Source organism: Lutra lutra, chromosome 10 (genome assembly GCF_902655055.1).
Source record: "Lutra lutra chromosome 10, mLutLut1.2, whole genome shotgun sequence".
NCBI lineage: Eukaryota > Metazoa > Chordata > Mammalia > Carnivora > Mustelidae > Lutra > Lutra lutra.
In genome coordinates this window covers 42,240,692-42,266,808 of record NC_062287.1, presented here as the reverse complement: position 1 = coordinate 42,266,808, position 26,117 = coordinate 42,240,692, and the positions used below count along the sequence as shown (strand labels likewise).

The 26,117-nt window shown below is 37.0% G+C and overlaps 1 protein-coding gene across 1 annotated transcript in view; it reads right to left on the bottom strand.

Moving 5' to 3' along the window:
- Positions 1-26,117, bottom strand: part of GRM5 (glutamate metabotropic receptor 5) — a 704,461-nt gene that overhangs the window by 588,565 nt on the left and 89,779 nt on the right. Inside the window, exon 4 of the mRNA XM_047692184.1 lies at positions 7,493-7,576. The gene's annotated coding sequence lies outside the window, so the exon portion shown is untranslated. The remainder of the gene's footprint in view (positions 1-7,492; positions 7,577-26,117) is intronic.

The following is a 26,117-nucleotide window of genomic DNA, read 5'->3' as shown; positions in this document are numbered from 1 at the left end:
ATGCTGATTTCAGGTGTCCAGCCTCCAAAACTGTGAGAAATTTCTGTTGTTTAAGCCACTCAGCTTGGGTATTTTGTTACAGCAGCCCTAGCAAACCAATATACAAGTTTTTATTTGAACAAATGAGTTATCTAGATCTCTAAGAAGATATAAATGCATACTGCATAAAATATTAACATCTATTTATTATATTACTAATATAGCAAATTGTATATGTACAAATGTTATCCCCTTAAATTCCTCTTTCATGTGGAGGGAGCTCACTTATGCCAATATGTAGCCCTTTAATCAAAACCATTTGGGGACCTAATGTTAATGTTATCATTGGCATTGAATACACTTCTTTGCTGCCTCTTGGGTCATAGAACAAGACTCAAACACAAGCACAAATGTGGACATGTGCTCAAAACTGACCAATTATATTATTGCCTGAACCTAGCCATCACAGTCCATCTGGTCATGAAATGTATTTAAAAGTAAATGCCTCCAATAACAGGCTTCCATATTGGCAAAGAAGAATCCAAACTCTCACTCTTTGCAGATGATACGGTACTTTATGTGGAAAACCCAAAAGACTCCACTCCAAACCTGCTAGAACTCACACGGGAATTCAGTAAAGTGTCAGGATATAAAATCAATGCACAGAAATCAGTTGCATTTTTATACACCAACAGCAAGACAGAAGAAAGAGAAATTAAGGAATCAATCCCATTTACAACTGCACCCAAAACTATAAGATACCTAGGAATAAACCTAACCAAAGAGGCAAAGAATCTATACTCAGAAAACTACAGAATACTCATGAAAGAAATTGAGAAAGACACAAAGAAATGGAAAAACGTTCCATGCTCATGGATTGGAAGAACAAATATTGTGAAAATGTCTATGCTACATAGAGCAATCTACACATTTTAATGCAATCCCTATTAAAATACCATCAATTTTTTTCGAAGAAATGGAACGAATCATCCTAAAATTTATATGGAACCAGAAACCTGAATAGCCAGAGGGATATTGAAAAAGAAAGCCAAAGTTGGTGGCATCACAATTCCAGACTTCAAGCTCTATTACAAAGCTGCAGTCATCAAGACAGTATGGTACTGGCACAAAAACAGACACATAGATCAATGGAACAGAATAGAAAGCCCAGAAATAGACCCTCAACTCTGGTCAACTAACCTTTGACAAAGCAGGAAAGAATGTCCAATAGAAAAAAGACAGTCTCTTCAACAAATGGTATTGGGAAAATTGGACAGCCACATGCAGAAGATGAAGCTGGGCCATTTCCTTACACCACACATGAAAATAGACTCAAAATGGATGAAGGACCTCAATGTGAAAAAGGAATCCATCCAAATCCTTGAGGAGAACACAGGTAGCAACCTCTTCGACCTCAGCCACAGCAACTTCTTCCTAGAAACATCGCCAAAGGCAAGGGAAGCAAGAGCAAAAATGAACTATTGGGACTTCATCAAGATCAAAAGCTTTTGCGCAGCAAAGGAAACAGTCAACAAAACCAAAAGACAACTGACAGAATGGGAGAAGATATTCGCAAATGACATATCAGATAAAGGGCTAGTATCCAAAACCTATAAAGAACTTATCAAACTCAACACCCAAAGAACAAATAATCCAACCAAGAAATGGGCAGAAGACATGGACAGATATTTCTGCAAAGAAGACATACAGACACATGAAAAAGTGCTCCACGTCACTCGGCATCAGGGAAATACAAATCAAAACCACAATGAGTCAGAATGTCTGACACCAGTCAGAATGGCTAAAATTGACAAGTCAGGAGACAACAGATGTTGGAGAGGATGTGGAGACAGGGGAACCCCCCTACATTGTTAGTGGGAATGCAAGCTGGTGCAGCCACTCTGGGAAACAGCATGGAGGTTCCTCAAAAAGTTGAAAAAAGAGTTACCCTATGACCCAGCAATCACACTACTGGGTTTTACCCTAAAGATACAAATGTAGTGGTCTGAAGGGGCACCCACACTCGAATGTTTATAGAAGCAATGTCCACAATAGCCAAACTATGGAAAGAACCTAGATGTCCATCAACAGAGGAATGGATAAAGATGTCATATATATATATATATATATATATATATATATATATATATATATATATATGATGGAATACTATGCAGCCATCAAAAGAAATGAAGTCTTGCCATTTGCGATGACTTGGATGGAACTAGAGGGTATCATGCTTAGCAAAATAAGTCAATCGGAGAAAGACAACTATCATATGATCTCCCTGATATGAGGGAGAGGAGATGCAACATGGGGGGTTAAGGGGGTAGGACAAGAGTAAATGAAACAAGTTGGGATTGGGAGGGAGACAAACCATAAGTGACTCTTAATCTCACAAAACAAACTGAGGGTTGATGGGGGGAGGGGGGGTGGGGGGTGGGGTTATGGACACTGGGGAGGGTATGTGCTATGGTGAGTGCTGTGAAGTGTGTAAACCTGGCGATTCACAGACCTGTACCCCTGGGGATAAAAATATATGTTTATAAAAAATAAAATTAAAAAAAAAGAAGAAATGAAATCTTGCCATTTGCAATGACATGGATGGAACTAGAGAGTACTATGCTAAGCAAAATAAGTCAATCAGAAAAAGATAATTATCATATGATCTCCCTGATATGAGGAATTTGAGAGACAGAATTGGGGGCTTGGGGGGTAAGGAAGGAATAAATGAAACAAGATGGGATCAGGAGGTAGACAAACCATGAGAGACTCTTAATATCACAAAACAAACTGAGGGTTGCTGAGTGGAGGGGGCTGTGGAGAGGGTGGTTGGGTTATGGACATTGGGGAGGGTATGTGATATGGTGGGTGCTGTGAGGTTGCACACTTAACAATTGACAGACCTGTACCCCTGGGGCAAATAATATATATATGTTATGTATTAATTAAAAAGGAAGATGTGGCCCATATACACTATGGAGTATTATGCCTCCATCAGAAAGGATGAATACCCAACTTTTGTAGCAACATGGACGGGACTGGAAGAGATTATGCTGAGTGAAATAAGTCAAGCAGAGAGAGTCAATTATTATATATATGGTTTCACTTATTTGCTGAGCATAACAAATAGCATGGAGGACAAGGGGAGATGGAGAAGAAAAGGAAGTTGAGGGAAATTGGAAAGGGAGTTGAACCATGAGAGACTATGGACTCTGAAAAACAATCTGAGGGTTTTGAAGGGGCGGGGGGTGGGAGGTTAGGGGAACCAGGTGGTGGGTATTGGAGAGGGCACGGGTTGCATGAAGCACTGGGTGTGGTGCAAAAACAATGAATACTGTTATGCTGAAAATAAATTTAAAAAATTTTAAAAAATAATTAATTTTTAAAAAGTAAAGGTTTCCAGGGGGACCCCGTGGCTCAGTCAGTTAAGCATCCAACTCTTGATTTTGGCTCAGGTCATGGTCTCAGGCTACTGCGATCAAGCCCCAAGGTGGCTCCATACTTAGTGGGGGGTCTGCTTATGTTTCTTTCTCTCCCTCTGTCTCTGCTCCTCTTCCTGCTCTTTCTCTAAAATAAATAAATATTTTTAAAAAATTAAATGACTTCTTAGCTACCAAGAAATCCCTCCACCACCTATTTTATTAATTTACTTTAAATTGTGTTTCTGGAGGCGCCTGGGTGGCTCAGTGGGTTAAGCCGCTGCCTTCAGCTCGGGTCATGATCCCAGAGTTCTGGGATCGAGCCCCGCATCGGGCTCTCTGCACAGCGGAGAACCTGCTTCCCTTCCTCTCTCTCTGCCTGCCTCTCTGCCTACTTGTGATCTCTCTGTCAAATAAATAAATAAAATCTTTTTAAAAAAATAAATAAATAAATAAATTGTGTTTCTGTCACTTACAACTGAAACTATGAAGCTTTACTCAATACATTTTTAAAAAAATTTCCTTTAGATTAATCTCTCAGTGATTAATTGTAGATTATATATCTCAGATTTTTAGAGAGGAGCCATATGGCTTTATAGATTTAGACATATGAATGACTCATCAATGATCACATAATTATAAGTGGAGTTAGAACAAAATGTAGGCCTTGTAATTGATAAAATAACAAATTAATGAGTTTTGGGAGCTGAAAATAGCACTGAAACTCTTCTTAACTAATTTTGTCTAATACTTGAATGCTCTTGATGATATTTCTAATAAATATCATATTAAAAATGTTATGTTTATTATAACACATTGTTTTTCATAATGATGGGAATAATAAATGGTATTTAATTCTAAGTGTACTACATAAGGGATATAGTAATGTTATTTGACACCAGACATGTGATATGTCTATAAAATAATGGATTTGCTTTCTATGGGGCTTATAGTTTTTATGAAGTTCAGAATCTTCAAAGATGCTCCGTTTTCTTGATTGGATAGCTAATTACCAAGTTCCTCATGTAGAAATAATTAATATGCACAATGATAATGGCAATTATATAATCATAGTGATTTCCTATGACAGGTTAAAAATTGATATATAGTACACCTGGCCTTTGTTTTGAGATATACAAAGATATATTTCCTTGGTCTGAAAAATTATAAAAAACATATTAAGAACCCTGCCTCTTGCATTAAATAGAGTAATATAGGTGGTATAAGATAATCACTATACAAAAATTTTTCCTTTAGTCCAAATCTAGAATATCTCTTCCCATGTAGTAGAGGAAAAAGTAGTATCTAAGCCTGAAGTCCCACACAGATGGAATGCTTTTCAATTCTAAAAACTAAAGTTCGCATGCTGTAATTGTGTCAACTAGCAAGTCCTTTATTGCATACCTAGTACCGTGGGAGAAACACCTATGAATCCCATTCTGTTAGATTAGATAATTCTTATCAATGTGGAATTCAAACACATTATTTATAAAACAAAGTTACATGGGATAATTAATTTATAACTGTGTTATATGTGTATACAAATCCAAAAAGTAAAATGTAATACACATATATATACATACATATACACATACATATATGTATATTTAATCAATTAGGTTTGAATTGAGAACTATACAAAAAGACCTTAAGTAAAGTATAAATTGTGTTGTAAATCATTTCCAAAACTATAATCTGATTATCTGGTAGCAGTCTATATATGAAATCTCCTGCAAGGTAGAGATATTATCAGAAATTACTTACAATACAATTTATACCTTAAGCATGATCTACTTAAGGTCTTTGTACATAGCTTTCAACTCAAATCTAATTGATTAAATGACTGTGTGTAGATATGATTATATGCAGATATAATGTTTTTATAAGGTTAGGTTTACAGAAAAAATTAAGGAGAACACCACAGCATGAGTATACAGCATTAATAAGTTAATTAAGGTTAGAAACATTCAGACACTAAAGAGAATTACTGAATTGCAACTAACATTTCCATGAACAATTGTAATAAGCAAACTACACATGCAGCAATGATCTTCAATAGCATTTACCACAGATATCTTTTCACTTGGTGCAAACAGACGACAATCAATAATCGCCATGGAATACTTGTGTAATCCACTCAACCAGACCATGTCAGCCTACGGTGACACTGATAAGGCCCTTGCAGTGGCTGTTTATCATGTCTGGTGTTGCAGAGAAGGCACTGGATAAAAAGTTTGAGAGTTGTTCATCGAGGTGAAAAAGAATTATGATCTTAACAACTCATAATGTATTTTCTCTTAGGGAGTGAGTTATACTTTAGGAAACATTTTGGAAAGTCACCAAAGGTATCTGTAGACAATAAATGGAAAGATGACAAAAAAGACAGTTAATTTGCTCTATGTTAGAACTGAACAGAAATATCAGACTAGAGGATAAGAAAAGAGGAAGAGAGAGAGGAGGGAAAGCCAGAGACCACATTGCAATAGCCAGGGAGTGAATCTGCGAACAGGCATTTCATATCTTATTTGGTCTATCCATACCTGATTTTAAGTTATTTGTGTTGCTTTAGAGAGAATATGAACAGCTTACATTCTCATACTCATAGTTATCCTCCTTATTGATAATGAATTTAGTTTGTCAAATGGCCTCTCTACATTTGGAGTAAGTTCTTTTCCGTAAGGTTCCTCAATGGATCCCTGAAGGGCTAGGTACAGAAAAGTTAATTACCCTAAATTCTCTAAGAGTAAGCAACATGAAATTCGATCTGGGCTTCCAGTGTGTTTGTTCCCAGTTCCAAAGATGGCCTATGTTTAATTCCTAGAGATTAATTTCAGAGAAGTTAAAGACGTTGTTTTCCTTGTTAATCATGTCTCCCTTTGCAATAGGACTGGGGAGATGGGGATTCAAATATAACACGTTTTAAAAAAAGATTATTTATTTATTTGACAGACATCACAAGTAGGCAGAGAGGCAGGCAGAGAGAGAGGGGAAAGCAGGCTTCCAGCTGAGCAGAAGCCCGATGTGGGGTTCAATCCCAGGACCCTGGGATCATGACTGAACTGAAGGCAGAGGATTTAACCCACTGAACCACCCAGGCGCCCCCAAATATAACACTTTTATAGAGCAATTGCAATGTCATAATGTGCACCCAATTCCCTCCATGGGAAAGCAGGCCAGGGGAAGGGATGGGGAAAGGACAGATCAAAAGATGAAATGAGTGTGGTTGTCTGTAACTTTAGGTGAAATCAAAATCAAGAGAAGAAACAGAAATGAAAGTCCACTGGGTGATGGCTCAGGCAAGATTACTAAAGCAGAGAGGGGAATCTAAATAAGACATCAAAGACAAAATCAGGGCCAGATAAACACAAAGCAGTCTAAATAGAGATCAAAGAATAAATTTATTAATAGAGAAGTTAATTCATAATTATCCCAAAAGGTAGAGAGTGTGGATTTACACTGGTATGATAATGAGGCATCTTACTCCCTTCTTAAATCTATAAACCTTGGGGCATAATGATGGGGACCAGGGATCCATAGTATAAGCTTTGCTTGGGAACCATTCACTAAATGACCTGAGAAATGGAAAGCTCAAGAATGGCAGGGCAAATTTTAAAGGGGAGTAATGTAGTCAGGAGATGGATTTGTCCTTGTCTGATAACATGATTATTGCATGAAAGCAATGCATATTTGAGAAGATAAGAGCACATGAGCACTCAATGTGCCTGAGAGCAAATATAGTTCCAATAAAAGACCATGTATTGCATGACTGGTGAGTTCAAGTAAAGCACACCAACTGGTAGAGGAAATGTGGCCTATTGAATGACAAATTCTTACCAGTCCAACTATTTGCTGTTATTGCTACAGTGAAGAGTGAGTGAAGGGAAAGATGGGGTAGTAAAACAGAAATTCCCTTACAGAAATTCTAAAGGAGCTAAAGGGAGAATATCAGAAAAAGGAGGTTTCTTTTGATGTTCCTCAGATTTTGTTCTTTCATCCCAAGGGCCATTGTAATATCCATGGTCAACCAGGCATATTTATAAGCCCATCAAGGAGAAAGACTAGCAAACAAATCATGTGTGATCTGTACTTACCTTCCTCATGTTACTTCCTAATCTCTATTACCACTGACACTTTCTGTTCTCCTAGGACAAGACAGTGTTTATGTTCAGAGGAATCTAAAATAAGTGAAGAAATAATATTAATTATACTTTATTCCAATTTAATTTCCCATCTTCCATTTTCCTTCTCACATAGCCCAGTTTGTCTCACCAGGGCATGGAGGACAGCATGTGTTCTTCGACAGTGTAAGATTATTCAAAACAATACAGTTTTTGTAAAATAAAAAAAATTAAATAATATTACTTCTGTCCTCAGTAAGAAGTTAAATCCCCAAAATGAAATCACCCACCCTTTGTAGACACCCAAATCAAAAGTTTTGAATGATTTAATATCTTACTATGCTCTGTTTCAACTCAAAGAATTTCTCTCAAGTAATATCTGGATTCCTCTGCATAGCTGTGGCTCCTTCAGCATCTTCAGAGTTATATTAATCCTACTCTAAGAAGGTCCACTTTTATAAATAATTCAAAATTCAGTAGGACCCAGAAGAATATCACATAATCAGCTCTACAACTGCACATGTTCTTTCGCTCTAAAAAATGCAAAAACAATATAGTACTTTCACAAATCATGCTAAGCAAAATTGTGTTTCTAGCAACTAGGACTTAGTGTAGTTCAGACTGTCATTACAAAGAACTCAACAAAGATCCAGATGGTATTTGGGGAGATGGGAATTAGAGAGGAAGAGCATGTGAAGAGTCTCAAATGCTCTTGTACTCTTTCAAAACCTAAAAATTTGCAATAATGTCACATCTAGACACCAGCTTTTACTGAGGTTGCCTTTTCCCCTATGGTGTCTTCCTATAACAAGCCCAGATGTCTTCCAACACCAATATCTTAGTTTTCTTGGTCTCGTCCTAAGATGGTCATACTTAAATGGAACCTGCCTTCCTTTGTGATAGTTGCCTTCTGAAAACCCAACCTTTCTGATTTATTCTGCATTTCCAAAGAATCAGAATCAGTATAACCACAAGACAGCTGCTCTTATCCTTTTTTCCTAGCACTGCCTATGACCATCACCCTCTAAAACACAACGTGCTGGAGATTAAGTCAGAGAGTTCTCTACATCTAATGGAAAGCCTACAATGAAGAAAATGAAATGAAAGTGAAAAACTTTTACTCAGTCAAGCAAGAGCTCAGTAACTCCAAAGTACAGGTCTCTAAAGGTAAAAGCAGTTTGAAGAATGTGGCTTAAACTTAAGTCTGATAGAATCCTTCTACAACCCACCCATATTTGTAGCCTGGAACACCCATCTAAGGGAGGAGTTGACTTTACCAGCAGGCCTTCTACACTTACCAACTACTCACAGGGCAAAAAGGGAGGAAGATAGAGTTAGAGAGCAACACACACAAATGGGCAAGTAGAAAGAGAAGACAAAGAGAAAAACACACTCAGAGGGGCTCAGAGGTACCAGACAAAGAGAAAAAGAGAGAGATTGAAATTTCTGTCTTTAGAAGGCAGTTTTAGGACCCTGACTCAAACATTCTCACCACAAAGAAGTCGGAAACAGAATAATCTTTCCATCGGTCTTCTTACTCATCTGTGAGACAGGAAATAGAAGGAAAAGAGTAGAGTGTTTTTCCTCATATTTAGACAAAGTAACTCAACAGCTAGTGGAACAATGTTGCTCATTACATGCCAGTCCCATAAATTAGATTAACAACTGTTTCTTCTCTATGAGCAGGGACAAGTAAACCCCCTCAGAGACAATGAAATCTGCCTTCTCAGCATGATGCTGGAGGACACAAAGTTTGCATAAATTGCTCTCCTCAAAGAGCCCAAAGGGAACATGGGGAAGGTAGAAAGATCTCTGCCACCATACCCAGCACTCATTAAAATCCAGGTGGTTTGCTGTCATGGATGGAGTGAGTCTTAAGGCATGAGCAGAAAGAACTGACTGGGAAGCAGAAATGTTGGGGAATTTTTTGCAGAGGAGGTGACATTTGAAAGATGATTTGAAAGTTAAGTAGGATTTTTATCAGGCAGTCAAGTAGAAAAGGGCATTCCAAGTAATAAGAGCAAAAACTTAGAGATATAAAGTATATAGCTCATTTGGCAAACAGAGAGAATTCAGTCAGAAAAGGCTCATGTTATTGGAATTGACAGAGAAATTAAATAACATGTGAACATGAGTGTACAGTTATCTATGGAAAAGGCAATTTGCTCACATATTATGCCTCTTTTTAAATGTCACACAAAGGATCTAGACTTTAGTCTTTAGCAATAGGAGATCAATAAAGGATTTTTCAGTATGAGAATGACATAATCTGATCTGTGATTTAAGAAAAAAATCTCTGGTAGACATGTGGAAGGTGAGGATGGAAGACTAAGCTTTATGTGATCTCAAGGTCTTTCTGGTCCAGGCAATCCCATCCACATCATTGGTGCAATGCTCCCCATCAGGAATGAAGTTCTGTGATCTTTGCATAGGGGAGGACCCTCCAACAACCTTGGGTCTCAGTGACTCTTAGAAATGCTATGAAAGAGGACTTAACCAATCTATGACATTAGGAGTTATCAGTGTTTTACATAATGGTCCAAAGACAACCAAAAAATTATCTAGACCAATGTTAACATGGCTCAGATTCACAGTGAAAATCTGATTGGTAAATTTAATCTCCCATAATCTCTGTGCCTAATGACCAGCTATAAAATAGCTCATAACCTGGGGAAGCACTACCTCCCTGAGAGTGTTTGGTAATTTATGGGTGTATTTTCAATGACCAAAATCACCAGAAAGTGCTGCTTTTAGTGAACAGGGTTCTGGGATACAAAACTTCCCAAAATGCTTAGGACAGGCTCTTAATAATAACCGTCAATAACACTGTGCCACACCCAAAATGCCAAAAGTTCTCCATTGAAAAACATTGTTATACCAATATTTACTAAAGTGTGTTCCATGGAACATTTTAATCAGAGAAATTCTATGAAAAACAAGCCAACAACTCAAAAAAAAAACAAGTACCAGTGTATTATGCTAAGTGTGGTCAATTCTGAATATCCCATCTCTTCTCAGAGAATCTTTTTATAAATTTGCATACATCTTCCTAATCCAATGTTTCTTAAATGTGTTTCTCTGTAACAGCCCGTGGACTACTTTCAGAAATTGCTTGAGAAATACAGAATCCCAGACCACATCCCAGATTTTGCATTTTTTATATATTTATATTATATTATATATATCATATAATATATATAATATTTATATAATAAATATAATAAAATATATTTATATAATATTTATATAATAAATATAAATAATAATATTTATATTATATTATATATATTATATATATATTAATATATAATATATAATAATAATATAAATAAATAATATAAATATATAAAATGTATATATTATATATAATATATATAAATATAAATATTTAAATATATATAAATATAAATATAAATATATATAAAATTATATATATTATATTAATATAATATATATTATATTAAATATATATATAAATATAAAATATATTTATATTTATATATATTATATATATATTTATATATATATATTTATATATTTATATATTATATTATATATATATTTTATATATTTATAAACATATAATGTATTTTTATCCCCAGGGGTACAGGTCTGTGAATCGCCAGGTTTACACACTTCACAACACTCACCCTAGCGCATACCCTCCCCAATGTCCATAACCCCACCCCCCTCTCCCAACCCCCTCCCCCGAGCAACCCTCAGTTTGTTTTGTGAGATTAAGAGTCACTTATGGTTTGCCTCCCTCCCAATCTCATCTTGTTTCATTTATTCTTCTCCTACCCCCTTAACCCCCCCATGTTGCATCTCCACTTCCTCATATCAGGGAGATCATATGATAGTTGTCTTTCTCCGAGATTTTGCATTTCTAACTAGCTCTGAGAATAACACTGTTACTGCTGGTGGGAGGATCACACTCTGGGGAGCAAGGGAGACTCTTGCTTCTCAACCCTTTCTGTGATTAGAATTGAATAGGGAACTTAACATAGGTATATATACTGGTGTCTGCATCCCATTGCTGGAGATTCTGGTGAAATTTATGCATCAGCATTAAAAAAAAAAAAAAACTCCCTAGGTGATTTTTAAAAAATTAACATATAATGTATTCTCTGTGGGTTTTTCATAGATGGCTTTGATGATATTGAAGTATGTACCCTCTATCCCTACACTTTGAAGAGTTTGATCAAGAAAGGATGCTGTACTTTGTCAAATGCCTTTTCAGCGTCTATTGAGAGTGTCATATGGTTCTTGTTCTTTCTTTTATTAATGTATTGTATCACATTGATTGATTTGCAGATGTTGAACCAACCTTGCAGCCCTGGAATAAATCCCACTTGGTCGTGTTGAATAATCCTTGTAATGTACTGTTGGATCCTATTGGCTAGTACTTTGGTGAGAATTTTTGCATCTGCATTCATCAAGGATATTGGTCTGTAATTCTCTTTTTTGGTGGGATCTTTGTCTGGTTTTGGGACCAAGGTAATGCTGGCCTCATTAAAATAAGATACCTAGGAATAAACCTGACCAAAGAGGCAAAGACTCTATACTCAGAAAACTATAAAGTTATTCATGAAAGAAATTGAGGAAGACAGAAAGAAATGGAAAAACATTCGATGCTCATGGATTGGAAGAAAAATATTGTGAAAATGTCTATGCTACCTAAAGCAATCTACACATTTAAAGCAATCCCTATCAAAATCCTATCCATTTTTTCTAAAGAAATGGAACAAATAATCCTAAAATTTATATGGAACCAGAAAAGACCTCAAATAGCCAGAGGAATATTGAAAAAGAAAGCCAAAGTTGGCAACATCACAATTCCAGACTTCAAGCTCTATTACAAAGCTGTCATCATCAAGCCAGTATGGTATGTAGTGATACAAATGTGTCACTACAAATGTATCACTACAAGATACAAATGTTGTGATCCAAAAGGGTATATGCACCCCAGTGTTTATAGCAGCAATGTCCACAATAGCCAAACAATGAAAAGCGCCTAGATCCCCATCAACATATGAATGGATAAAGAAGATAAAGAAGATGTGAAATACACACACACACACACACACACACACACACACACACACACACACACTATGGAATATTATGCAGTCATCAAAACCGCCCAAATCTTGCCATTTACAACAATGTGGATGGAACTACAGGGTATTATGCTAAGCAAAATAAGTCAATCAGAGAGGCACAATTATCATATGATCTCACTGATTTGAGGAATTTGAGAAACAAGACAGATGATCATGGGGGAAGGGAAGGAAAAATGAAACAATACAAAACCAGAGTGGAAGACAAACCTTGAGAGACTCTTGATCTTAGGAAACAAACTGAGGTTGCTGGAGTTGAGGGGACTGGGAGGGATGGGGTGGCAGGCTGATGGACATTGGGGAGGGTATGTGGTATTATGAGTGCTGTGAAATGGGTAAGACTGATGAATCACAGACCTATAGCCCTGAAACAAATAATACATTGTTTTTTTTAAATTTTCTATTTTTTATTAACATATATGTATTATTTGCCCTAGGGGTACAGGTCTGTCAATTGCCAGGTTTACACACTTCATAGCACACACCTTCCGCAATGTCCATAACGCCACCACCCTCTCCCTACCCCCTCCCCCTGGCAACCCTCAGTTTATCTTGTGAGAATAAGAGTCTCTTATGGTTTGTCTACCTCCTGATCCCATCTTGTTTCATTTATTCCTTCCCTACCTCCCAAGCCCCCAATACTGTTTCTCAATTTCCTCATATCAGGGAGATCATATGATAATTATCTTTCTCCGATTGACTTATTTTGCTTAGCATAGTACTCTCTAGTTCCATCCACGTCATCGCAAATGGCAAGATTTCATTTCTTTTGATGGCTGCATAGTATTCCATTATATATATATATATATATATATATATATATATATGACATATATATATATATATATGACATATATATATATATATATATGACATCTTTATCCATTCCTCTGTTGATGGACATCTAGGTTCTTTCCATAGTTTGGCTATTGTGGACATTGCTTCTATAAACATTCGAGTGTGGGTGCCCCTTCAGACCACTACATTTGTATCTTTAGGGTAAAACCCAGTAGTGTGATTGCTGGGTCATAGGGTAACTCTTTTTTCAACTTTTTGAGGAACCTCCATGCTGTTTCCCAGAGTGGCTGCACCAGCTTGCATTCCCACTAACAATGTAGGGGGGTTCCCCTGTCTCCACATCCTCTCCAACATCTGTTGTCTCCTGACTTGTCAATTTTAGCCATTCTGACTGGTGTCAGACATTCTGACTCATTGTGGTTTTGATTTGTATTTCCCTGATGCCGAGTGACGTGGAGCACTTTTTCATGTGTCTGTATGTCTTCTTTGCAGAAATATCTGTCCATGTCTTCTGCCCATTTCTTGGTTGGATTATTTGTTCTTTGGGTGTTGAGTTTGATAAGTTCTTTATAGGTTTTGGATACTAGCCCTTTATCTGATATGTCATTTGCGAATATCTTCTCCCATTCTGTCAGTTGTCTTTTGGTTTTGTTGACTGTTTCCTTTGCTGCGCAAAAGCTTTTGATCTTGATGAAGTCCCAATAGTTCATTTTTGCTCTTGCTTCCCTTGCCTTTGGCGATGTTTCTAGGAAGAAGTTGCTGTGGCTGAGGTCGAAGAGGTTGCTACCTGTGTTCTCCTCAAGGATTTGGATGGATTCCTTTTTCACATTGAGGTCCTTCATCCATTTTGAGTCTATTTTCATGTGTGGTGTAAGGAAATGGCCCAGCTTCATCTTCTGCATGTGGCTGTCCAATTTTCCCAATACCATTTGTTGAAGAGACTGTCTTTTTTCTATTGGACATTCTTTCCTGCTTTGTCAAAGGTTAGTTGACCAGAGTTGAGGGTCTATTTCTGGGCTTTCTATTCTGTTCCATTGATCTATGTGTCTGTTTTTGTGCCAGTACCATACTGTCTTGATGACTGCAGCTTTGTAATAGAGCTTGAAGTCTGGAATTGTGATGCCACCAACTTTGGCTTTCTTTTTCAATATCCCTCTGGCTATTCAGGTTTCTGGTTCCATATAAATTTTAGGATGATTCGTTCCATTTCTTCGAAAAAAATTGATGGTATTTTAATAGGGATTGCATTAAAATGTGTAGATTGCTCTATGTAGCATAGACATTTTCACAATATTTGTTCTTCCAATCCATGAGCATGGAACGTTTTTCCATTTCTTTGTGTCTTTCTCAATTTCTTTCATGAGTATTCTGTAGTTTTCTGAGTATAGATTCTTTGCCTCTTTGGTTAGGTTTATTCCTAGGTATCTTATAGTTTTGGGTGCAGTTGTAAATGGGATTGATTCCTTAATTTCTCTTTCTTCTGTCTTGCTGTTGGTGTATAAAAATGCAACTGATTTCTGTGCATTGATTTTATATCCTGACACTTTACTGAATTCCCGTGTGAGTTCTAGCAGGTTTGGAGTGGAGTCTTTTGGGTTTTCCACATAAAGTACCGTATCATCTGCAAAGAGTGAGAGTTTGGATTCTTCTTTGCCAATATGGAAGCCTGTTATTGGAGGCATTTACTTTTAAATACATTTCATGACCAGATGGACTGTGATGGCTAGGTTCAGGCAATAATATAATTGGTCAGTTTTGAGCACATGTCCACATTTGTGCTTGTGTTTGAGTCTTGTTCTATGACCCAAGAGGCAGCAAAGAAGTGTATTCAATGCCAATGATAACATTAACATTAGGTCCCCAAATGGTTTTGATTAAAGGGCTACATATTGGCATAAGTGAGCTCCCTCCACATGAAAGAGGAATTTAAGGGGATAACATTTGTACATATACAATTTGCTATATTAGTAATATAATAAATAGATGTTAATATTTTATGCAGTATGCATTTATATCTTCTTAGAGATCTAGATAACTCATTTGTTCAAATAAAAACTTGTATATTGGTTTGCTAGGGCTGCTGTAACAAAATACCCAAGCTGAGTGGCTTAAACAACAGAAATTTCTCACAGTTTTGGAGGCTGGACACCTGAAATCAGCATGTTGTCAGGATTAGTTCCATCTGAAGGCTATGGGGGAAGATTTGTTCCAGGCCACTCTCCTTGCGTTGCAGATAGCCATCTTCATATTCACATGGAATTCTCCCTGTACACATACATGTTTGTGTCCAAATTTCTCCAGAAGCCTCCAGCTTCATCTTCTGCATGTGGCTCTGATACCTGGGAACTCTGCTGCACTCAGGGACCCCTGGTCTTTCTCTGACCCTGAGGGACCTGACATCACACTGTCCCCACAAGTGTTCCACTCCCCGCTTAGCCACTGGAGCAACATCCCTCAGAGGAGCAGACTTCTAAAAGTTCTAAATTTGTGCTCACTACTCCACCACTTGCTGGGAGCTGGCCCCTCCCCCTGTGGTCTATCTTCCTGTTTATAGCCTCGGAATCACTTCTCCACATGTCCTCCCTTCCAGTAAGTGGTTGCTGTTCTGTTCATAGAATTGCTGCTATTCTTTTCTTCGATCTCCTGTTGAGTTTGTAGGTGTTCAGAATGGTTTGATCACTATCTAGCTGAATTCCTGGGACCAGATGAAATTTAGGTCTCCTACTCCTCCATTGTCTTGCTCTTTCTGTCCAGGTGATTTTAATATCCATCCAGGTTGACAATTGAATTGCTTCTAATTGTTACTGCTTTTTATTTCATGGGTACCCATTTATCATAACTGATACCAATGGCTTTTGTTTTTTGTTAATTTACTTATTTAGAAGAGGTCTGAGTTTAAATAAGTATAGACACATGTTAAGCAAAAAAAAATCTGGATTATAGTATTTTTAGATCTACTTTCAGGTCTCAGAGCAACCTCAGGCTTTTGTCTCTCAAGTTTCACTTTTGTCATTTGAGAAATGACAAAACAAGTTGGCATTGATTTATCATATGATGATAATGATTTGAAGGAGAAATAGAGCTTATGTTTAGTGGAGCACACTTTAAAGAACCATTGCAAAGAGTCCATGGGTAAAAGAATGACATGTTTAGGCCTGTGTTTTGAAAGACTAATCTACCAAAGTATCCGTTAGAGAACTGAATGCAGCAAAGAGAAAGTGAAGGTGTGTAGAGCATTTCAAATGTCCATTCAAGAGATTATGAAGTTTTAAAGAGAAAGAAGCAGTGTATGTAGGCAGAAGGAAATGAATCAGAAATACTTTGGGGTTAGTCTTGTTTAGATGTTACAGGACAAGAAACATAATTTTCCCCTTACCCTACTAGGTTCTTGGCTGAGACCCACCCTATAATAAAAAGATTAATAGGAGAAAACAAACAGAAATTTAATAATGTGTACACCTCCTCTATACATGGTAGAGACATAGGAAAATTGAGTAACTCTGAAATGTACCAAGCTACCACCACAAAGACTACCTTCAGATAAAGATAAAAATACTTTTAAGTGGGGGAAGCCAGTTATGAGAGCTATCAGGAAAAGCCCAATAAACTGAAACCCCTTAAAAGCATAAAGTTGAACAAAAATCAAAACAGCTGTACTCATGCTGTAGGGAAGCTCGATTTTAAACTAAGTAACTTTTTCCTCTCTTCTACAAACTCCCCTCCTCCCTTCTCAGCCTTTGTTTCAGGAAACTGATACCATCCTGAAGACATGATCAATGAGGCTGGCAGCAGTACACAATTCCTGTTGAAATCAGCTAGACTCTCTATTTCCCTATAAACCCCCACCCCTAAACCCTTCCTCTGGATGGCTTGAATTTTTTGAAGGCTGTAGCCATCTGCAGCCTCCTTTACCCATCAAAGCAATAAAGCTACTGTTCCTCTTTATCCTAAATGCTATTTTCACATTATATTTTGGCTACCAAGCAAGGAGATTGGTTTTCAACAACAAAACAAAGGCACGATTATCTCATAGCTTTTAGACTTTGCCTTCTTCACTGATAAGAGTTTCGAGAGATTTAGTTATTCTCCTTTTTCTGTTACGAGAGAAGGAGAAACCCTCACAAATGGAGATCTGCCTTATAAGTGTCAATGTAGCTTATAAAAGGGTAACTTCTACTTGGTTTTCAGAGCTCTTTCTTGTTTCTCAAAAAGTAATCAGCTCAAGGAGCATATATTAAGATGATAATTCTGCTCCCCTTCAGTGTTTATTTGTCTAAATGTAGATAGAGTGAAATAATGGACAATTTTACAAATACCTCCCAGATTCTTTTTCTTGGAAAGCTAAAATACAGAAGGAGAAATAATTTAGGAGATAAAGGTTTGGAAATATATATATATATATATATATATATATATATATATATATATAAATTTTTTTAAGAATATGTACTTAAAAAATAGATATTTACGCCTATAGCCATACCACCCTGAACATGCCTGATCTCCTCTGATCTCAGAAGCTAAGCAGGGTCCAGCCTCACTAGTACTTGGGTGGGAGACCACCTAGTAATTGCAGCTGTCACTGGCTTTAAAAAAAAAAAAGGTGAATAAAACTGTAAAAGTTTAAATATCCTCCCAAGGAGAGAAAATAAATAGATGAAAGGAAAACACTAAGAATGAAACTGTATGTTAACAAATGCTGAACAGTTCTACCCTAAGAAAACTCTGTTATCCTGATGGACTTATAAGCCTGTCTTACAGAAATCTGACTAAACACTGAAAGACCAGCTAAGATTGGAACTGGGAAGAATTCTTGCACTTGTGCAGAAGGGAGCAAGCGTGAATGAAAATAACGTCTCTCAAAGCAGGAAAGAATGTCCAATGGAACAAAGACAGCCTCTTCAATAAATGGTGTTGGGAAAATTGGACAGCCACATGCAGAAAAATGAAATTGGATCATTTCCTTACACCACACACGAAAATAAACTCAAAATGGATGAAGGATCTCAATGTGAGAAAGGAATCCATCAAAATCCTTGAGGAGAACACAGGCAGCAACCTCTTCGACCTCAGCCACAGCAACATCATCCTAGGAACATCACCAAAGGCAAGGGAAGCAAGGGCAAAAATGAACTATTGGGATTTTATCAAGATCAAAAGCTTTTGCACAGCAAAGGAAACAGTTAACAAAATCAAAAGACAACTGACAGAATGGGAGAAGATATTTGCAAATGACCTATCAGATAAAGGGCTAGTGTCCAAAATCTATAAAGAACTTAACAAACTCAACACCCAAAGAACAAAGAATCCAATCAAGAAATGGGCAGAGGACATGAACAGACATTTCTGCAAAGAAGACATCCAGATGGCCAACAGACACATGAAAAAGTGCTCCATATCACTCGACATCAGGGAAATACAAATCAAAACCACAATGAGATATCACCTCACACCAGTCAGAATGGCTAAAATTAACAAGTCAGGAAATGACAGATGCTGACGAGGATGCGGAGAAAGGGGAACCCTCCTACACTGTTGGTGGGAATGCAAGCTGGTGCAACCACTCTGGAAAACAGCATGGAGGTTCCTCAAAATGTTGAAAATAGAACTACCCCATGACCCAGCAATTGCACTGCTGGGTATTTACCCTAAAGATACAAACGTAGTGATCCGAAGGGGCACGTGCACCCGAATGTTTATAGCAGCAATGTCTACAATAGCCACACTATGGAAAGAACCTAGATGTCCATCAACAGACGAATGGATAAAGAAGAGGTGGTATATATACACAATGGAATACTATGCAGCCATCAAAAGAAATGAAATCTTGCCATTTGCGACGACGTGGATGGAACTAGAGGGTATCATGCTTAGCGAAATAAGTCAATCGGAGAAAGACAACTATCATATGATCTCCCTGATATGAGGGAGAGGAGATGCAACATGGGGGGTTAAGGGGGTAGGAGAAGAGTAAATGAAACAAGATGGGATTGGGAAGGAGACAAACCATAAGTGACTCTTAATCTCACAAAACAAACTGAGGGTTGATGGGGGGAGGGGGGTTGGGAGGGGGGTGGGATTATGGACACTGGGGAGGGTATGTGCTATGGTGAGTGCTGTGAAGTGTGTAAACCTGGTGATTCACAGACCTGTACCCCTGGGGATAAAAATATATTATATGTTTATAAAAAAATAAAATTAATTTAAAAAAAAAGAAATACCATAGTGCACATAAAAAAGCAAAAAAAAAAAAAAAAAGAATCACATGGTGGGAATGTAAGTTGGTGCAGCCACTATGGAAAAGATTCCTTAAGAAGTTAAAAATAGAGCTATGCTATGACCCTGCAATTGCACTACTGGGTATTTACCCCAAAGATACGGATGTAGTGAAAAGAAGGGCCATCTGTATCCCAATGTTGATAGCAGCAATGGTCATGGTCGCCAAACTGTGGAGAGAGCCAGGATGCCCTTCAACAAAAGGATGGATAAAGAAGATGTGGTTCATATATACAATGGAATATTATGCCTCCATCAGAAAGGATGAATACACAACTTTTGTAGCAACATGGATGGGACTGGAAGAGATTATGCTGAGTGAAATAAATCAAGCAGAGAGAATGAATTATCATATGGTTTCACTTACTTGTGGAGCATAAGGAAGAACATGGAGGACATTGGGAGATGGAGAGGAGAAGTGAGTTAGGGGAAAAGCTAGGGGGATACAAACCATGACTCTGGAGAAACAAACTGGACTCTGAGAAACAAACTGAGGGTATTGGAGGGGAGAGGTTGGGGGGGTTAGGAGGGCTTGGTGGTGGGTATTAAGGAGGGCATGTCTTGCATGGAGCACTGGGTGTGGTGCTAAAACAATGAATCTTGGAACACTGAAAAAAAAATTTTTAAAAATACAGTGGAATATTACTCAACCATAAAAAAGAATGAAATCTTGCCATTGGCAACAATGTGGATAGAGCTAGAGAGTATTATGCTAAGGGAAATTAGTCAGTCAGAGAAAGACAAACACCATATGATATCATTCATATGTGGAATTTAAGAAACAAAACAGATGAATATTGAGGGGCAAAAAAGAGAGGCAAACCAGGAAACGGACTCTTAAGTATAGAGAACAAACTGGGGGCTACTGGAGGGGAAGTGGGTGGAGGGATGGGTTAAACAGGTGATGGGGATTAAGGATTTTACTTGTGAGGAGCACTGGGTGGTGTATGTAATGTCTGAATTACTAAATTGCACACCTAAAACTAATATTACACTGTATCTTAGCTAACTGGATTTAAATAAAAATCAGGCATAAGAGGGACACCTGGGTGGCTCAGGGGGTTAAAGCCTCTGCCTTCAGCTCAGTCATGATCCCAGGATCCTGGGATCAAGCCTGGCATCGGGATCTCTGCTCAGCAGGGAGCCTGCTTCCCTTCCTCTCTCTCTGCCTGCCTCTCCACCCACTTGTAATCTCTGTCAAATAAGTAAATAAAATATTAAAAAAAAAAAACAGGAGAAAGAAAAACAACCCCTGCATATCTGGTATATCACTATAAAAACATGTGGTTCTTTGTCAAAGGGATTAAGGAGTACACTTTTAATGATCATTGGGGTTTTGTATGGAAGTGTTGAGTCAATATATTGTACACCTGAAACTAAATTACACTGTATGTTAAATAGCTGGAATTTAAATAAAATTTTAAAAAATCACAAATCTGGGACACTGGGGTGGCTCAGTCAGTTAAGCATCTGATTTGGGTTTAGGTCATGATCTTGGGGTCTTGGGATCAAGCCCCGCATCAGGCTCCTTGCTCAGCAGGGAGTCTGCTTCTTCCTTAGCCCCTCCTCCTGCTCATGCTCTCTCTTAAATACATAAGAAAAATCTTAAAAAACAAAATCCCAAATAACACCTTCAGCATTCCGACCTCTTCATGACCACAGAACAGATGACAAGAGATATTATAGGCATTTGATTAGAACTGGGTCATTAGTTCAGTAACCACCCTACCGTTGGTGTGACTGTGAAAGCTCTTGTCATCTGAGGGGAAAAATAATCCCTGTCATCAATTTGCAATAAGAGTGATTTTGACACCTCCTCAAATACTTCAAAAAGAATTTTCAGGTGATTTATTACCTGTCATAACAGATTTCAGGCTCAAACTCTGAATACACCTTACTCAGTGTCAATCTAATCTGCAAAAAGTTTCATGGACAAGGAGGGAGAAAATCAGGAAAGGGGAAATTAACTATAAAGATGGCAAATTTGATTTCTCATTGTTCCAGTACCTATTCTTATAGCATACTTGAATAGAAGTTCAGAAAATAGGATAGCCCAAGGAGAAAGCACTGTAATAAATAAAGAAAACAACATGCACAGGGTAATCGTAAATTCCTCTCTGATAGATTTGGGGTATATCAATCTTTAAACCCCCAGACTTCATTTTAAAATCTTCAAAAGCCTCCATTCCAATTTGCAATTCTTTCGCCTAATGAGATTTTACTAAAAATAAGATGAACAATTAGAGTTGACTTCGTATCAATTATTGATGCTATAGTGTCCCTATATTGATTACCATCATAATCATGTTTATTCCTCTGAGAATCAATTATATTTCTGTTGTAAATACCCACACCATCCCCCCCTTTCAGTAGATGTGGCCTTTTTGAAGGGAGGAGGGACATCCTGGGGTGAAAAAAAAATCATATAGAAAGAAATGGAAGCCATTTGCTTTTAGTATCTTTTCTTGATACATGGCCTTGCCGAGTCAAAGTCGAACTGATGAGAAGATTTCATAAAGATTTGATATGTTGAAATAGATAAAAAAATACCATTGGAATCCTCCCATCCTTTCATTTTTCCATCATTATGTCAATTTATATAATACAAAGGATGAAGAGCACAGTTTTCTGGTCTTAACTTCTCCAGTTGTCTTCTCTTACCTTTCCAAGACTTACTCCTTTGCCAAAAATGTGGGCACTGGGTTTTGAAGAAAGAAGTTACTAAATTTTACTTCTTTGAAGGGTTGGTTTTTGTGGAACTGTGAGGATTAAAAATGTGACAAAGGTTTTCTAAAACAATTTTTTAGAAAAACAAAGAATTGTGGAATATTCAGACAAGCTATGATTTCAACAGTAATATTCACTTTCATTTCTTGAGGAATCATGGAGAAATTGAGGGAAGACAGCTAGCCAACATTAATTCAGAACATATTTCTTTAATATTGTTTAAAATATATTTGGAAATCATGTTAAAAGTGATGCTATAATTCCAACATTTATATTTTAGTTCTATAAAAAAGTTAAAGTCACCCTTCTCAATCCTATATAGCCAGAAGCAAATATAATTAACAAGTTGAATGCACATTCTCAAATTTTTTCTTGAACTCGCAGAAGCATATTCATATTTGCAATATCCTTGTACTTGCTAACCCTCCAACAAGATAGAAAGTCTATTTCTCTATTCATTGGAATCAGGGAAGCCCTAAGACTTTTTTTTTTTTAACCAAATGTTTGTAAGTGAAACAACAGTAGTCTAGTTACAGACCTGGCCCTTAATTAGGTTGGGAGCACCTACTTTGTTTTTCTGGGACACACTTTGGAATACTCCCTTTTTGAACCCAGTTTCTGTGTTGTGAGAAGTACCTGCCATGTGGAGAAGTTATGTATGAGCAGTCTATTCAACAGGTCCAGCTAAGCTTCCATCCAACAGTCAACATCAACTGCCATCCATGTGAATGAGCCATCTGGGACATCCATCCCAGTGATGTCTTGAATTACTATAGTCAAAATTCTCTTTTGAATGTAGTTATTTGAGAAAATCCAAGAAAGGATGACTCAGTTGAGCCCAGTCAACCCACAGAACCATGAAAACTATCAGTAAATTTTTATATTAAGCCACTAAATTTGGGAGTGGATCATTATGCAGCAACAGATAACCAAAGCAGCCTTTTTTTTTCTCACATTTTAACATTGTTACTATTAGAATTATAATGAATGTGGTAATAGAAGGCAGCATACCATAATTTGCAATAACAAATTTCTCTCCTGGCAGTACATAAGCTAACGGTGCTACAGATAATGCACTGTAGTGTTTTAGATATAGAGAAATATATTTCTTTAAGATGCCATTAATTAGGAAAAAATAAAGAAACTAAAAAACCAAAAACAGTGCCATGAATGAAAGTCCTAGTAGCTGTGATGTTTGAGATGTATTGGTTTGTGTGAGGAGGATTAGTAAATAGGTCATGCAGACCCCAAATATTTAAGGTTTCAGGATTGAACAGGATTGAACATGCAAAGGAGAAAAGAGAAGAATACAGAATAGGGTATCAAGGAGCACAAAAATAAATCATCTATGCCAACTTACAAGCCAAAGTGTTTGTAAGAAGGCAGGGTAATGTTAAGAACACTGATTCAAAGTTAAAAATGTTATATTCCAAAATGACTGGTATACTAAAGTGCAGTCCTCTAGTTATCAGTTAAATTTCATAAATGGTGAGAACTTGAGCAAGTTACTTCATCTCAAATTTCAGTTCCTATGTCTGAAAAATAAAAAAGAATATTCCCCCATAAGTTATCTTGTGAAGTAATGCTTATGAAGGATGTCACAGTGTAAATTGATAATCAGTGCAAGGAATTTTTATTAATTTAATTTAATTATTAAAGTTTTAAAAATTAATTATTAATTACATTTAAAAATTAATTTTAATTAAATTTTAAATTAGATTTTTAAATTAAATTTTAAATTAAAAATTTTAATTTAATTATTATTAAAATGAACAGCAATGGTTTAGAATGAATCATATCCCACATTCTGGGCCAGAATTTAGTCCAGAGCTCAACTTAATCTCTCAATCTTCTCCTTATTTTAAAACATTTAACCTATAAACTCTACTCTCATATTTAGATTACAGGATGCAAAAATTCCTAGGAAAATATAAGCATATCAAATACAATATATATAAAAACTATATACACACACACACACAAACAACATACACACATACATACATATAGTAAAATGTGCCAAATGGAGTTTATCTCAGGAATAGCTTATCCCATAAATTAATCAAATTTCAAAAATCAATATTAAAATTCACCACACACACCAATTAAAAAGAAAAATTATATGATCATTTAAATAGATGCAAAAATAAGTTATTTGACAAAATTCAATATGTGTTCATGAACAACATCCTGCCGCTGAAAATTTTTTCCAATATCTAGGAATAGACGGAAACTTCCACAAACTAATAAACGGTATTTACAAAAATCCTATAGCTAAAATAATACTTTATTTCCCCCTAAGATCAGAAACAGGGCAATGACATCTCTTCTAACCACTCATATTCAAGAGCATACTGCATATCCTAGTCAGTTCAGTACAATGGTGAAAGAGATTAAGACATAGATTGGAAAGGAAGACATGAAACTGCTCAGTTGATTAAGCTTCCAACTCTTGATTTCAGCTTAGGTCATGATCTTGGGGTCATGAGATTGAGTCCTGCCTCAGGTTCACCAGCCAGGTGTGGAGCCTGCTTAAGATTCTCTCCGTCCCTCTCCCTCTCTAAAAAAACCATGCTTCCCCCCCTGCCACATGACATTACTGAATGTACAGAAAATTCCAAAGATGCACAAAAATATTAATTCAATATTTATATAGTTTGAAAAATGAAATTAATTAAATGGTACCATTTGTAATTGTATCAAAAGGCATAAATGGAACATAATATGTGCAAGACACACACAAAACTTGTATGCCCCAAACTATAAAATATTGATGAGAGAAATCAAATCTGGTTTCAAACCAGTATGAGAGTCATCTGGGGAAATTTTCAAAATTAAAATTTCCTGAGGCACCTGGGTGCCTCAGTCATTGGGTGTCTACCTTTGGCTTAGGTCAGGATCCCGGGGTCCTGGGATCTAGCCCCGTGTTGGGCTCCCTCCTCAGCGGGAAGCCTGCTTCTCCCTCTCCCACTCCCCCTGCTTGTATTCCCTCTCTCACTGTCTCTCTCTCTGTGTGTGTCAAATAAATAGATGAAATCTTTAAAATAAAAAAATAAAAATAAATAAAATGTCCTGATTTCTCCCTGGTTCTCCTGAATGAGACACTTTGAAAATGAAGCCTAAATATCTGTACCTGCAGATGATTGTCCTACAGACAAGTCTGCATTCAGATATAAATGTTATTTTATCACTGAACTAAAGTAGGGTTATATTTTCTATTAGTTTGAGAAGAGGCTTTTATTCCCTCTCTCTTCCCGTCAAATACCTCTTCAATGTGTTTCTTGTTTCCTTGAGCTTTTATGTTATTTTTTCTAACATTTTCTTTATTTACTCAGAGAGAGAGAGTGAGGGGAAGGGTAGAAGGAGAGGGAGAGAGAATCCCAAACAGACTCCACACTGGGCACAGAGCCCAGTGCAGGGTTCTGTGCCGGGCTTGATCCCATGACCCTGATATCATGTCTTGAGCCAAAACCAAGAGTCAGTTGCCCAACCAACTGAACCACCCAGGAGCCCCTCTTGTTCTCCCAAGCCTTTAGCAGATACCTATATCTAATAAATAAAGGCTGGCTTGAGTAGAGTGTTTTCACAGTAAGTACCAGTGAAAGGGTAGTAACTAAAAAGAAAAGGGTATCTGGAGGATCCTGGTATTCAACAATGTTCTTTTTTTTTTTTTTTTG